Source organism: Ptychodera flava, chromosome 18, assembly GCF_041260155.1.
Source record: "Ptychodera flava strain L36383 chromosome 18, AS_Pfla_20210202, whole genome shotgun sequence".
Lineage (NCBI taxonomy): Eukaryota > Metazoa > Hemichordata > Enteropneusta > Ptychoderidae > Ptychodera > Ptychodera flava.
Window position 1 is genome coordinate 33,977,707 of NC_091945.1, and position 13,705 is coordinate 33,991,411.

General features: G+C 37.2%; 1 long non-coding RNA gene across 1 annotated transcript; it reads right to left on the reverse strand.

Moving 5' to 3' along the window:
* Nucleotides 1–5,174: 5,174 nt before the first annotated feature.
* Nucleotides 5,175–8,504, reverse strand: LOC139117467 (uncharacterized). Its single transcript, XR_011548544.1, has 2 exons — nucleotides 8,297–8,504; nucleotides 5,175–6,627 (listed from the first exon to the last, which is right to left on the reverse strand). It is a non-coding gene; the product is annotated as an uncharacterized lncRNA (long non-coding RNA).
* Between the last annotated feature and the right edge of the window lie 5,201 nt (nucleotides 8,505–13,705).

The window sequence follows — 13,705 nt, forward strand, 5'->3', positions numbered from 1 at the left end:
AGGGCAGGATACGTAGATTAAGGGTACGTCTCGCCATGGCAAATCAACACTTTACACAAAACAGCCAAACATAACATACACAAAATTCAAACAACTATAAGATATGAACGATGTGTGGAGTTTGCTTTCTCTATTATTACATGTCACCAGTTGTGTCTGCTGTCAAATTAATCTTCCATGCACAAGGCAGCTATAACTGTGGCAACCCTTTTACTCATGACAAAACTGTTTAAGAAAAGGATGATGTATTTGTAGAATAACTAGATGTACTGGAAACGAATGACACTGTATCACCATGAATGACTTGAATCATGAATCATACCATAACTTTGACAACAGCTTACTCTCACACATTGTTTCGGCTACATAGTTACTTTTCAACAACTACAATAGTGTCGTTCATGGGCATCTTTCTTTATGTTTGGACTTAATAGTAATTGGTGATATTTTCCCAACACACTTTACGAAAAAATGTCGGCGTTCAAATCATCAACCATATATGTTAAAAATCAATATACCGGTATATATATATATATATATTATATATATATATATATATATATATATATATATATATATATATATATATATATATATATATATATATATATGTGTGTGTGGTGCTGTTGCCTTGGTTACAACATTACAAGAAAATGTTGGTTTACTTGAGTAACATTAAACGGTTTTATGTTGTGAATGGGTATATTATATTCCAAACAAAGGGCATGTTTGGAGAAACGCTCTCTGACCTATAAAACTAGACATCGGTATCGGATAATAATGCAGACAAGAGCTATTCATATGTTTTGAAACATACATTGAACAAACAAAATATTCATTTCCAGACCTCATTTCAGCTGATTGTTCTCTGTGTTCTATGCACTTTTTTCACATCATAATGCATGTGATTGCATTGATACTGCTGTTAAAATCTTTAAAATACCGTTATTCAAAAGGGGAAAACAATTTTTTTCCACTACAAATATGAAAATATTTCAGTAAAACAACTTTGTATATCTCTTTGGATGTAAATTTTGTGTTTTACATGCAAATATTTTTCATTTGATATATCACTCGATAGTTAAGAAGTATGTTTAGAATAGTTAATGAATTTTCTAATTTTATTTGCATTTATGCAAATTGCTTACCTGTGTAAAGTATGCAAATTTAGGGATACGGCCTAACTTGATAGTTCAACATTGTCAATTTTCTTGAATTAGAAATAATAACCTTTATCATGACGTATGATATGGCTGTATGATTTGGCTGTTTGTGATGAAATATTTATAATATTGTTATTCAAAGGGGGAAAATAATTTTTCAATATAAATATGAAAATATTTCAGTGAAACCAATTGAAATATCTCTTTGGATATCCATTTCGTATTCTACATGCAAATACCTTTCATTTGATATATCACTCGATAGTTTAAAGTGTGTTTAGAGTAGTGAACAATGAATTTGTAATTTTATATTGCATTTCTGCAAATTGGATACCCTTGTAAATTATGCAAATCAGGGGCTATGGCCCTCCTTGACAGTTCAACAATGTCAATTTCTTGTAGTGAGATAATAAGCTTTCAAATGATGCATGATGTAGCTGTATGTTGTAGCTGTATATGTTAAATTTGTAAAATATTGTTATTCAAGAGAGGAAAATATTATTTTCAATATAAATATGTAAATATTCAGTGAAATGAATTTAAATATGTCTTTGGATATCAAAGTTGTATTTTACATGCAAATATATTTCATTTGATATATCACTCAATAGTTTAAAAGTATGTTTACAGTAGTAAACAGTGATTTTTCTAATTTTATATCGCACTTATGCAAATTAGGAGGGTATGGCCCTAAATTTGCAGCTCCACATCGTCAATATTCTTAAAGTAGAGATAATAAGCTTTCAAATTATGTATGATGTGGCCGTATGTAAGGTGGTACATTAAACTCCTAAAATAAGGCCCTTTTTGTGGATTCGCCGCTCGCCTATTAAGGTATAAGATGTTGCTATACTTAGCCGTCTACGAAGATATACAGCAAACAACTATAACTGTTACGTAAATTATGTACTGACATACGTGAATGCCTCACTTACTGTCCTTCTATTTTGATTTTCTAGAAAAAAAATAGTCAACTCCATCAAAAGAGCTTTTTGGTACAGATACCAGGACAACTTATCCGTGATGTAGAAGATTGATTTCAGAAAACATACGTCATGCTGGCAATTGCATAATGAAATTACTACTCCCGCTCATTGCGGTCTGTTATCAATAGCGAGAGTCTACTTATAGAGATTCGAGGTCCCCTAAACATTAGAAAGATGATTTTGTACGCCACTGTAAAGGCTAATTTGGCAGTCAAATTACTGGCAAACCTTGCCTTCGATAATGGGGTACTTAATATACTGTCATACCATACCACTGTATTCTTCACAGCTGGCCAACATTCAGGGTCTACTTGTAAGTCATAGATCGCAAAATTTTGTAGGCAGTTCACAGTATTTTCAAATCATGACATCGGAGGTGCTCTGCCAAACTAATATCGATAAGCAGTGTGCTTTTCTTTCCAATGCTTTTATGACATCATCTGTTATTTTACTCGACTAACTTGTCACCTTGAATGTTCTTTCTCACAACATCAGCAAGTCCTAAACTACTTATATTTGTCTCGCTTGACATTGTACCATATTACTCTACAGGTCGGTATAGTCCTTATAGTTCGTTCACTAAAAGCACTTCATCAGGCAATGCCTTGGAATCTGTAGGTTTTTTTGACTGGGGTCACTCGTTTGGCTTGATAATAGAGACTCGGAATATTCTTCAAAGTATTGACACCGAGAAGGGTTCAAGTTCATTTCAACTATAAAGTATCTATTTCCAAGTGGACCAGATACACAAGCCATCGTCAAAGATACAGCTTCCACTATGTCAGTCATACAATCGATACGAATTATAGATAAAAACGATTCATCCAATTATGTACGACAACAACATCTCTCGAAATGATCATACGATTTACATACATCAACAAAGGTTTTAAGAGTTACCGACACACTCAATCACTTTGATCGTTCTTTAATAAAATTCAAATGTATACTGTTTCTTTGATAGAAGTAAACTTCAGTGTTTGTTAAGATGTACATCTTGAGTCTTTGTATATATCTTGTTCTTTACACCTTACTTCCTTGTGTAATTGAGACCTCTGTGTTTAATTAAGCATCATGAGTAAGTGTCAACGCCCGCTAGGTGCATGAAGCCCCCGTGTGAGACAAAGAGGGAATTTTGAAGGAATGAGATACCTGGGTAACAACACGTCTCCATGCATAAGGCACTTATTCATAGATGAGATTCATGGTAGGTTATCCTTGTCTGAGGATTGACATTGCTGGGGCATATCAAAATAGGCATCCTTGGTAGACAATAATCAATTTTTATTTTGAAAGTGATCTAGGGACTGGTCAGTTTCTTCAGCCTGGGGGGGGGGCGGTGGATTCATGGGGGGGGGGGTCACCCTGTTTTTGAAATGCCCAATAGGGGGGTCAGTGTGTTTTTGAATTTTGACACAGGCTCATCATTGCCTAAAATGCTAGTGTCAGCCACAAATTTCATCATTCAGTTGTATTTTTCGGCGCGCCCTTCGGGCGCGTAACTTTAATAATCAGTCATATTTTTCAGCACGCCCAACTTTAACATATCAAGCATACATACATCAGAGATATCTGTATGTTCAATATTTTTCAGCGTGCTCTTCAAGCTCATTACTTTTATATATCAGACATTTTTCAGCATGCCCTTCAGGTGCATGACGTTTATATACAAGGCATATATATCGGAGATATCAGGATGTTTCATATTTTTCGGCGCGCCCTTCGGATGCCATACTTTAATATTTCAGAGATATCTTGATGTTTGCTAAGTGAAAGTGTACCATTATGAAATCTGCATTTCATATGAAAAGGATGACAAATTCCTGATACTTTTCTGTTCTCTCTATGAGAATTCAATATGAGAAAGCAACATGCACAAATATTTCACAATATATATTTGATACAGTGACTTATTTTAGAAATATAAAAATGACAAGATATCTTTCCTTCTCATTGATGCAATTATTTTCCTTTGTGTCACTGGTCTTCTGTAGAAAGATGCTTTTTTATGAACAAAATAACAGTTAAAAAAGGCAGTTTTTGTCATTATTACCTGTGCTTTTATGGTTTCAATGTTACAAGAAAAGGTCCTCTCAGACACTGTACACATCAGATTTGGCTAAAAAAGCTCTCTATGGCTCCTCAGGAGATTTAATTGGATGGTTGGCAAGTCTTAACACCCATAAAAGTTTTGATTCACTGCTTTTTCCTCTTTGATATTAATGATTTACATCCATTTCTGTGCAACAGTTCAGGACATCTGGTTAAGCATAGAAAGTGTGAAATACATTCACAGCTCATTCAAAATGTACTGTATTCAAACTTTAAGATTTACATTTTGAAATTCCTATCTTACAACTGACATGTCAACAATTTAATTAAAACATAGAAGGACTATTTAAAATATAAATATATGTAAAATGTAAAATGTAAAATATAATATATATATATATATATATATATATATATATATATATATATATATTATATATATTATATATATATATATATATATATATATATAATTTATGTCCACCTTTTGTTTTACCTATATCGCGCGCCGGGGGGGGGGGGTCACCCTGTTTTCGAAATTTGGAATAGGGGGGGTCACCCTGTTTTCAAAATTTGGAATAGGGGGGGTCAACCAGTTTTTGACGTCGGCAAAAAATAATCCACCGCCCCCCCCCCCCAGGCTGAAGAAACTGACCAGTCCCCTAGAAGAGCCAAACATTGTTTTTTCGCCGTCATTTCGAAAGGTGAAAGGTTTCATATGAGAGACAGATCGTACAACACACAGAATGTTTGTCGATGATCCTCAAAGTCATTTTTGTGCCCCTATGTTTAATCTGCTACCTAATAACGACCTCAATTATTTCTCACTATACCTGTTGCGAATTTCTTTGACCTGCACTTTACCTGGTCCAGGAAATATTGATTGCAGAGGGAGGCTAACACACACATTTTGTTCATCAAGGCTCACACTGACATTCGTGGCATACATGATACTGTACTCAAGATCGTCATATATTGGATCACACATATATTGATTTAGAATCTTTATTTAACATTCGATTCACAGCAATTTCCTAGTATGTAAATTAATGTACAAACTGCCATCATTTGAACAATATCGAAAAGATGGGAATATTCATTTAACGAACAATTAAACGGGAATTCATAGCTACCGGAAAACTCTGGGTATACTGTGTGCACGAAATGAAGACTGAAGCAGCTAGTCTCTATTGTCATTTGTTCGAGAGTTCATTCATTTTTTGTACACTTTATGAAATGTTATTTTGCCCTTATTTGACATGAAATATCTTGCATAATTTTATTTACGTCTTTCAAGTGGTGCCGTAATGGCCTTTCCCTTGAACTTTGTAAGCTTTTAGGATCCTGTGTGATGTACATGTAAGTTTATAGCGAGACGATGATGACTTTGTCGGATACATTATTGCATTACATTTTCAAAGTATATCCCGCAGTGTGTTACCTATGCTTTACAATGTATTTAATATGAGTATTCGATAATGCTGGCACTAAAGTATTGATAATTAAACCACACAGTCATGCTACCATATAGCAGTATTTCGTTTCAGTGGTCTGTGTTATGGTTATATAAGCAATGTTCAAAAGTCCATTCCTCCCCTCGACGTTGAAAACCAAGTTTTGTGTGCAAAGCCACTGACGCTTCACGAAATGGTGCTATTGCAATGAATGGAATTTCATGTGATTGCAGGACCATTTGTGCTAATCTAGCGGTCAAAATACTGGCCAAGCCCTGTCTTCGGTAATCTGGTACTGTATAGGTCATTCCAATATCACCGTATTCTTTGACAACTGCCCAAGAAATCGGGTCTCCCTTTTCATTATAGATTGCTAGATGCTGTTGATGTTTGATGGTATTTTCAAATCTTGACACTGGAGGGGGATCACCGTATCCCCAAGCAGCATACATTACTTTTCCATGTTTCTGTTGTAATGGAGCGATTGTAAAGCTTTTTGGAAGCTGCTTATTACCCATATCAAGTATGGATTCATTTGTGCAATCGAAGACATAAGAATATACAGAATCGCGATACTGCAGTTTTATACCGAATTCCTTGTCAAGCAGTTTTGTGATAGACTGATCGTGGGCTGATTTGAAAAGCATGCAGACACATTTCGTATCCTTTTGCAAGGAAATTATCCCAGGCATGCGCAGCAGGACTTCCAAGTTTGTAGAATCCAGTGTATATAAAAAGTACCATAGTTCAGGTTTGTCGTCTCCCTCGTCATGTGCATACCATATGGCCACTACACTGGTTATATATTTGACGTCTTCGCTGTCCACGTACACATCAAGTTTTGGCCACTTGTTGTCCGTTCTGTTACTATTCTTAAGGAGATAGTAAATACTTAGGCAGTCTGGCGATTTTTCTTTAAATATCTGTGCTAGTGCCCCGATTTCTGATAATGTCAGCTTTCTTGTCATATTGCTGGTAGGGAGAAATAACAACAAAGACAAAGTGTGACAGCTTTGCATCAAGTTTCGCTGATGATATATTTGTTTTGTGAGTTATGTGTCGTGTAGTTCAACCACTTACATTAACTACGCATTTTGCGTACAGCACGGAGTCAAAGCCCAGTTCCAATGGGGACAAGCAGATAGGTGAGGTTTTAGGCATTAATGAACAACAAGTATGAACTGAAAAATACCTCGAATTAACAAATGCATCAAAGCAAAGAAACGCATGAGTATCATTCATGTACACATGTCGTGATGTATCTTGATCCACGCCGTTTGTGATTTAAATTATACATACTAAATACACGTCAGAAGAATCCCCAAGTCGCTGTAGTTCGCATTAGGGAGCTTGCAGTAAATACAAGTATTGTAGTTGACACTAGAAACGTGGGGCATGCCGATCCTCCGACACATGGGTGGCCTCCCAATGCCATTTTTACAATTTTCCTCCCCTTTTCTCAAATTATAAACTATGTCCCTCTCTTCCTCAACTTTGGTGGAATTAATTTATGGTTGACAGATAGAACCGCTATCTCTTATCTATCTGAAAGAAAGAGGAGGGAGGGAAAGGGAGAGAGCGATTTCTTATTCGTCTAAAATGTCAGTCAGAATTAGGTTTGATAGTACTTCAAAATAGGCAGTTGGTCTTGACATGTCATGTTAAATTGCTGGCTGGAGTTCTATTTTCCGTAATACTTCTACGAGATGGTTTTCCTTTCCGAAAAAGTGCCCTTTCCCAATCCATCTTGTTAAGTGTTTGCCTAAAAAGCGAAACAACTCAATTCTTTCAGCTGTCCTTATCAATGAAAGCCGGGAATCTAAATATCCATGTGATCCAGCCTTAAATATTCGTATCACAATCAACCTGCGACTATATGATATGTCTGCTTTGTGAGCTTTGCGTCGCTTCACTACGCATTTGCGTACAGTACTGAGCCAAACTACAGTTCAAAAGTGGACAAGCAGATAGGTGAGGTTATAGGCATTAACATGGAGCTAGAAAAGGTCCTTTTTAGCTCCATGGCATTAAATAAGCAACAAGTGTCAGCTGAGAAATACCTAGTATTCGCAAAGCGTCACAAAGCTGGGTACTGTTGTGACGTGTCTGAGAACTGAATGTCCATGTGATCCAGCCATAAATATTCTTGTCAAAACAATCTGCCACCATATATAATTCACCCACGCGCTTATCGTTAAGTAGCTGTGGGTCCATAGCTGTGGTGTTTTCGGGCGGGATTTGTGCCTTTTACGGGCTGGTTTTGACTTTTACGTGTGGTGGCGGGGTCAAAAACGTAAAAGTCAAAACCAGCCCGTAAAAGGCACAAATCCCGTCCGAAAACACCACCGCTATGGACCCACAGCTAATCGTTAACCACGCACTTCCATTCTGTAAACCCATTCAAATGCGATGCCATAGTCTGGATACTTGTACAAAAAGATGATTAAATTTGAATAACACATTTGCTAACGTTTGCCCCCATTGCCCAACGTACTGTTCTATACAGAGAAATGAACTCTGCAGCCAACGCCAGTCACGGGACATTTGCAAATGACAAGAATCGCCCATAGTGCTTTGGAGTATATAATTATCAACTCTCCAAAACTATGGCTGAGTCGGTCGAGGAGAAAATCACACATACCTGATTTTTAGACAAATAGATAATCAGGATGATGAACTCTGGGAAATACCAACCAATCTTAGACGATTGCAGGATCTTGTACAGACCGAAAATGTCGGTATATACATACGGGACCGGGTTTATACAGTTTATCATGTGATCTGTGGACAGGTCATACGATAACCTATATGTTGTTAAGTGTCAATGACACCGCGACAATACGTTTACTGAGCCATGAGTTCACTTCAATAATGTTGAAGATCGCGGGGGTCGCGGCAGTCGCTTGTAGGTCGATACTCGGTGAAGATCCCTGTACAATGATGTAAGCATCAAAGGTATATAAGGCATTAGGCCATTAGTTATAACAAACGTGTAAAAATGATTTTCTTTACATATTTATGATAATGAATATTGTTGATAACAATTTAATATTTTGTCATAATGATTATTGTATACTACAAAAATACCGCAATGATACGGTGTCGCTCACATTTGATCAGAATTGGTACATACCAGTATGGGTACCAAAGATCAACAATTAATGTTGTTTCTATCTGTTCAGTGCAGGAAAATTCTATGTTGATGTTATGACAATGATTTCTGCACTCTAAGTACGGTACAACCAGAAAAACAACAAGAAATATTTAAACCAGAAAAAACAAGAATGACAAAAGTAAATAAGTTCTGAAACTTTAGGTACAGGAGGTCAACTTTAGATACATGCATAGCAGAAACAGCTCGTCCCTCTCAGTTTGCGCAGGTCTGTTAATATGTAACAGTTCATAAACAATGACAGAAAATGACTCAAGGTCAGTGGAGTAGCCTGTTTCAGTCATTGGCATGCCACCACTCCTGCACATTTGCAGGATTTCCCTTTTTCTTTCCTCATTTGCACATTTTTGACACTGACATGTTCATTTGGACAACGTCACATCTCAATCCCTGCATCTACCTGTACACCAAATACTGAGATGGTAGCTTTGACGGTGTAGGAGCTTTTGCGTGTGACGGACATACATCCGCACATACATACCCACATACATACATAAAGACATACAGAAGCCACCGAGTCACCATATAAGCTCTTTTTGGTATTTATATACATACCAAATATAAGCTAAAAATACTCAACGGCACTCGGATACTGAACGATTATTTATGCTAAATTCGTAATCCAGGCCAAAATTAACACCAGTTTACATACATAGGCATCACAATTTTCTGTACAGACAGTAAAATCCATGATATCTTTGAGGGTCATTGGTAATTATATGCTAATCTCCGAAATATAATTCAAAATATAATTGCTCAAGCTGTAGGATACACGCAGGGTATGTTCCTCATCGAACTGTATGGCAGATTACACACTGACTAATATTTTCGTCGCTGATGGATAGAATATAAACGGGGCATTATTTGGCATTGCAAATTTGTGTCATTCTTATATGACAATCCGTTGTACAACAAATCTGAATGTTATCGTTGTTTTGAGTGCATATAGTATGATTTTTGATACAGGTACAGCAATGCATTGTGGGATAACCGGTAAAAGGTCTATACCTTACCGATGCAGCGCCGTTTTTATCCCTTGCCGATCTTATCCCCACGCCTGTGCAGACTATCCAATTTAGTTTCTATTCATAAAACAACCCGAATATCTACCGGAACCTGAAGCCATTTTCTGTCAGCTGTTTTTATTTTCTTGTGTGGTATATGATTTTTAAGGCGCACCTCATCATAGCTTGGGGTATCCTATAGGCTGCAGAATATTTACGCCTGTCATATTTGATGCAAAAATATTTCTAGCATGGCAATCGGAATGTGCAACTTTGGAAAGTTACGCCTTTAACGTCAGTCATATGAATGTCTCTAGACGCCATTTTTTGTCTTGTTTAGACTTGCATCTCTTTCTCCCTTTAGAAAAATGCTGATATTTTGGCAAATAACTATGTCTAGTCAAACCACAGGGGCGCGTTGTAACCATGCCATGCACTACATGAATTATCACGAGTGTTGGTACTATGAGTACCCATTTTCTAACATTATGACCCGATCTTTTACAACATTGTTTTCCGTGTTCGCTTGTTCATAATAACATATTAATTATTAATAAATGTTTATGTTTCCATCTGATTGTAAAAATAGTCTTTTCAATTTTAAGTGCATTGCCGCTGTTCTTATTGGACTTTCTTATGAGTGTGTGTACAACTATTCATAGTACCCAAATTCGCTAGAGGTTGCAGCGTGCGCACGACACAACTCTGAAAATAACGCGTCCCTGTGAATCAAACTGTCAACAAATGCCCTATACAAGTACGTTCAATGACTGAAAATGTATCAGTCACTGAAGAATCAATAGTCATGGCCCCCTGGGCAGATTTTCACCCATTTTATTTTTATCACTTCTTAAAAGTACAAAATATTTTAATACAATTGAGAATGAAAATTCGACATTACATATCAATGCATAATCTGCAATAGTAACAATAGTTTTGATTTTATGACGAGGGTCGAACACAGCAACAGAACGATTCGGTAACTAAAGCGGCCAATCTGCCCGGCGAAGCATGTGTGGGGATAAGATCGGCAGGGCCAAGTTTGTGGAGATCACGCGAGCACGTACTTTATTACGAAAACAGATGGTCATTTTGAGTGGCCACATGACTGCTGGCAAAGTAACCAGTGTTACCTCAAGACAAACTGCTTGTATGACCGTTTTAGGTCAAGGCCGATAAGGGGGCGTTCATTTATTGTGGCCAGTAATTTCCTGCTGAGATCGTATACGCATACGCAAATGTACCGCAAGGTCAGATGCGAAGTGGACGCAGTTCTGATTGTACTGCCATCATCTCACACAAAAAATATCATGATGCGTTATAACCCGCTGAAATGATTTATTTCACATAATCATCGGCTTGAATCAAGTGTAAGCTGCATCTTCGTTTAATGTCTAGCTTGCACCTTTGCCTTGTCGTACCAGATCAAAACCCAGGCGAGAACCCATTATTTTAGCTCTGCTGACACAATTACTGACAATGATTGCGTCTATAGACCTTGTCAAAGTAAGACATGCTTATATGGCAGATGATACTTTTATCAAGGAAATGATGGAATAACTTAATGAAATGAATTCGGAGAACAGAAGTCTTTCATCCGAAATACTTTGTGCACTGAAGCAAGGCTTATTGACTTGGTAAGCATTTTTTGCAAAACGAAGCGACATGCTCTCCTCTCCAAATCTTTGTGCAGTGTGAAAAACATGATCTCTCATGATCTCATGATAATTCATTCTCACTGAACCTTGCCTTATATGGAGCCAAACACGGTGAATACCAACATATGAGAGGGAACTCGTATGTTATTGGTCGGAAAGTGACAGGACACAAAAAGTTAAGTCGCCTCTACTCTCCATGTAGAGGTAATGTCATTTCCCATGGCATATTAATCATTAAAGGGTATGTATCAGGCAAAATCAATTTATTTAGTCTAGTATTTATCACTTAACACAATGAAGAAATGCGAATTTCCTTTTGGAAGACATTACACATGAGCATTGTTGAAATGCGTTTGCGGATCGACCAGGCTTTCACATCAAAATGTGCACTATTGCCTAAAGGTAGTAGGCGCCTCGAACTTAAAAGGCGTAACCTTTTGACGAAATTTTACTCCATGAAACTTCAACCATTTTCTTACCAAATCAAGAACAAAGGAAACAAATTATATAACATTTACCCATGTTTGAAATTCAAAATGGTCGCCGTCCCTGTTTAACTTTATGGATAAACAAAAAAAAAATCGATTTTTGAAAAACTAAAACGGTGAAAATTGTTCTTACTCCTAGAGCTTTAAAATGAGCCCCAACGTGTGATAGGCCAGAAAAATATTGAAAAATATTGAGAGTTCGAATATCTGTCCCCGAGGCGTATTCTACTTTAGTGAAAGGTGTTGTAACAGCCACGTATATGTATTGATATTGTTGCGAAATCTAATTGAGTTTTGGGACTTAAAACGCGTTTGACCCTTCACTTCCTAACAGTATCTTCTTGAGAACCAGGCGGTCTGGTGCACAGCCTTGCAGGTAAGGTGAATGGTAACTCGCGGAACGGTTTTAAAGACTTTTATACAAGATTTTTGTCAAAATCTTACATATTTTCAAGTCAGTAATCCTTGAAATTCGTTGAAATTCAGTGTTTCATACTCTGTTCGTCGTTGCATTAAACTACACTGATCATGTGACGGCATTCTTAAAGTAGGCCTACTGTCGAATCTCCATTTTTGCACACAAATGTAATACAAGTTTAAACGTTGCAAACTCTTGTTGTGAATTCAGACGAACTGATAATGGAAATGGCACTTTTCTTTAAAATCCGAGTTATGATTGCATACCGCGACTTAGCAGTGAACAGAGTAAGGCAGTATACAAACTGGTCTTTATACCACGGTGTCAGTGACACTGGTCTACAGAATCCACCAAAATATAATTTGGTTGATTCTGACAATATACAACGGAATCAATAAGAGAATCCATTGGTCTCCAGTGAAGAGAATACAGTAGTAGAATACATAATGGATTCTACCAGAATCCTGTGAAACCCTCTAAGGGAGCCTTCAGTAATTACAAGGTGGGGTGGGTCGGGGAAATTTGGGGGAGGGTCACTCCTTAGATGACTGTCCAGGGGGGAGGTCATTTTTTACAAACGTATCTTGGGAGGAGGGTCACTTTTACAAAAGCTTCACAAGCAAAGAAGATGCAGTGGTATCCCACAACAGTTAAAAATGATGAAAGACAAGAGACAAAAATATATGGGACAGGTGGCAAAGTGTATATCAATTTTCAAATGTCTATAAATGCACAAATATTATTAGCTTTATGTTTTATATTAGGTATTATATCACACCAGTATATTGATGGCGCAAATGCAGCGATCTGATTGGTTGAGACGCGAAAAGAACCGTGGTATATTGGCGATATACCACGACTGGCACACGCGCGAGCTCTTGGCAAGAGCCAAACTCCTTCTTTTGACGTTCTATCGAGAATTTCAATATACTGTTATGATATATTATTACACCTCACTCATTCAGCGTGCACTGCCATTGGTTAAACACGACTCACGTGACATGTAAAAGAACGTGATGATGCCCTATGCGAATATGATGATGCCCTCTGCGAACTTGATGATGCCCTCTGCATTTGATATTACATGGATGACGTCATTTTACTTACTGCGCATCCTTTCTGCGCAAAACAAATTGTCGTTCGCTTGTTGTACTTTGCAGTTGGCAACTTATGACTGCAAAACATCATGCAGAGCTGTCACCGGCACAGTTAGACGATATTTTGATGCAAGTAAACAGCAAACGAACGAAAATGGCAACAAGGAATGCAATTTCTGTGTTCAGCGACTATGCAAGCAACAAATTTGGATA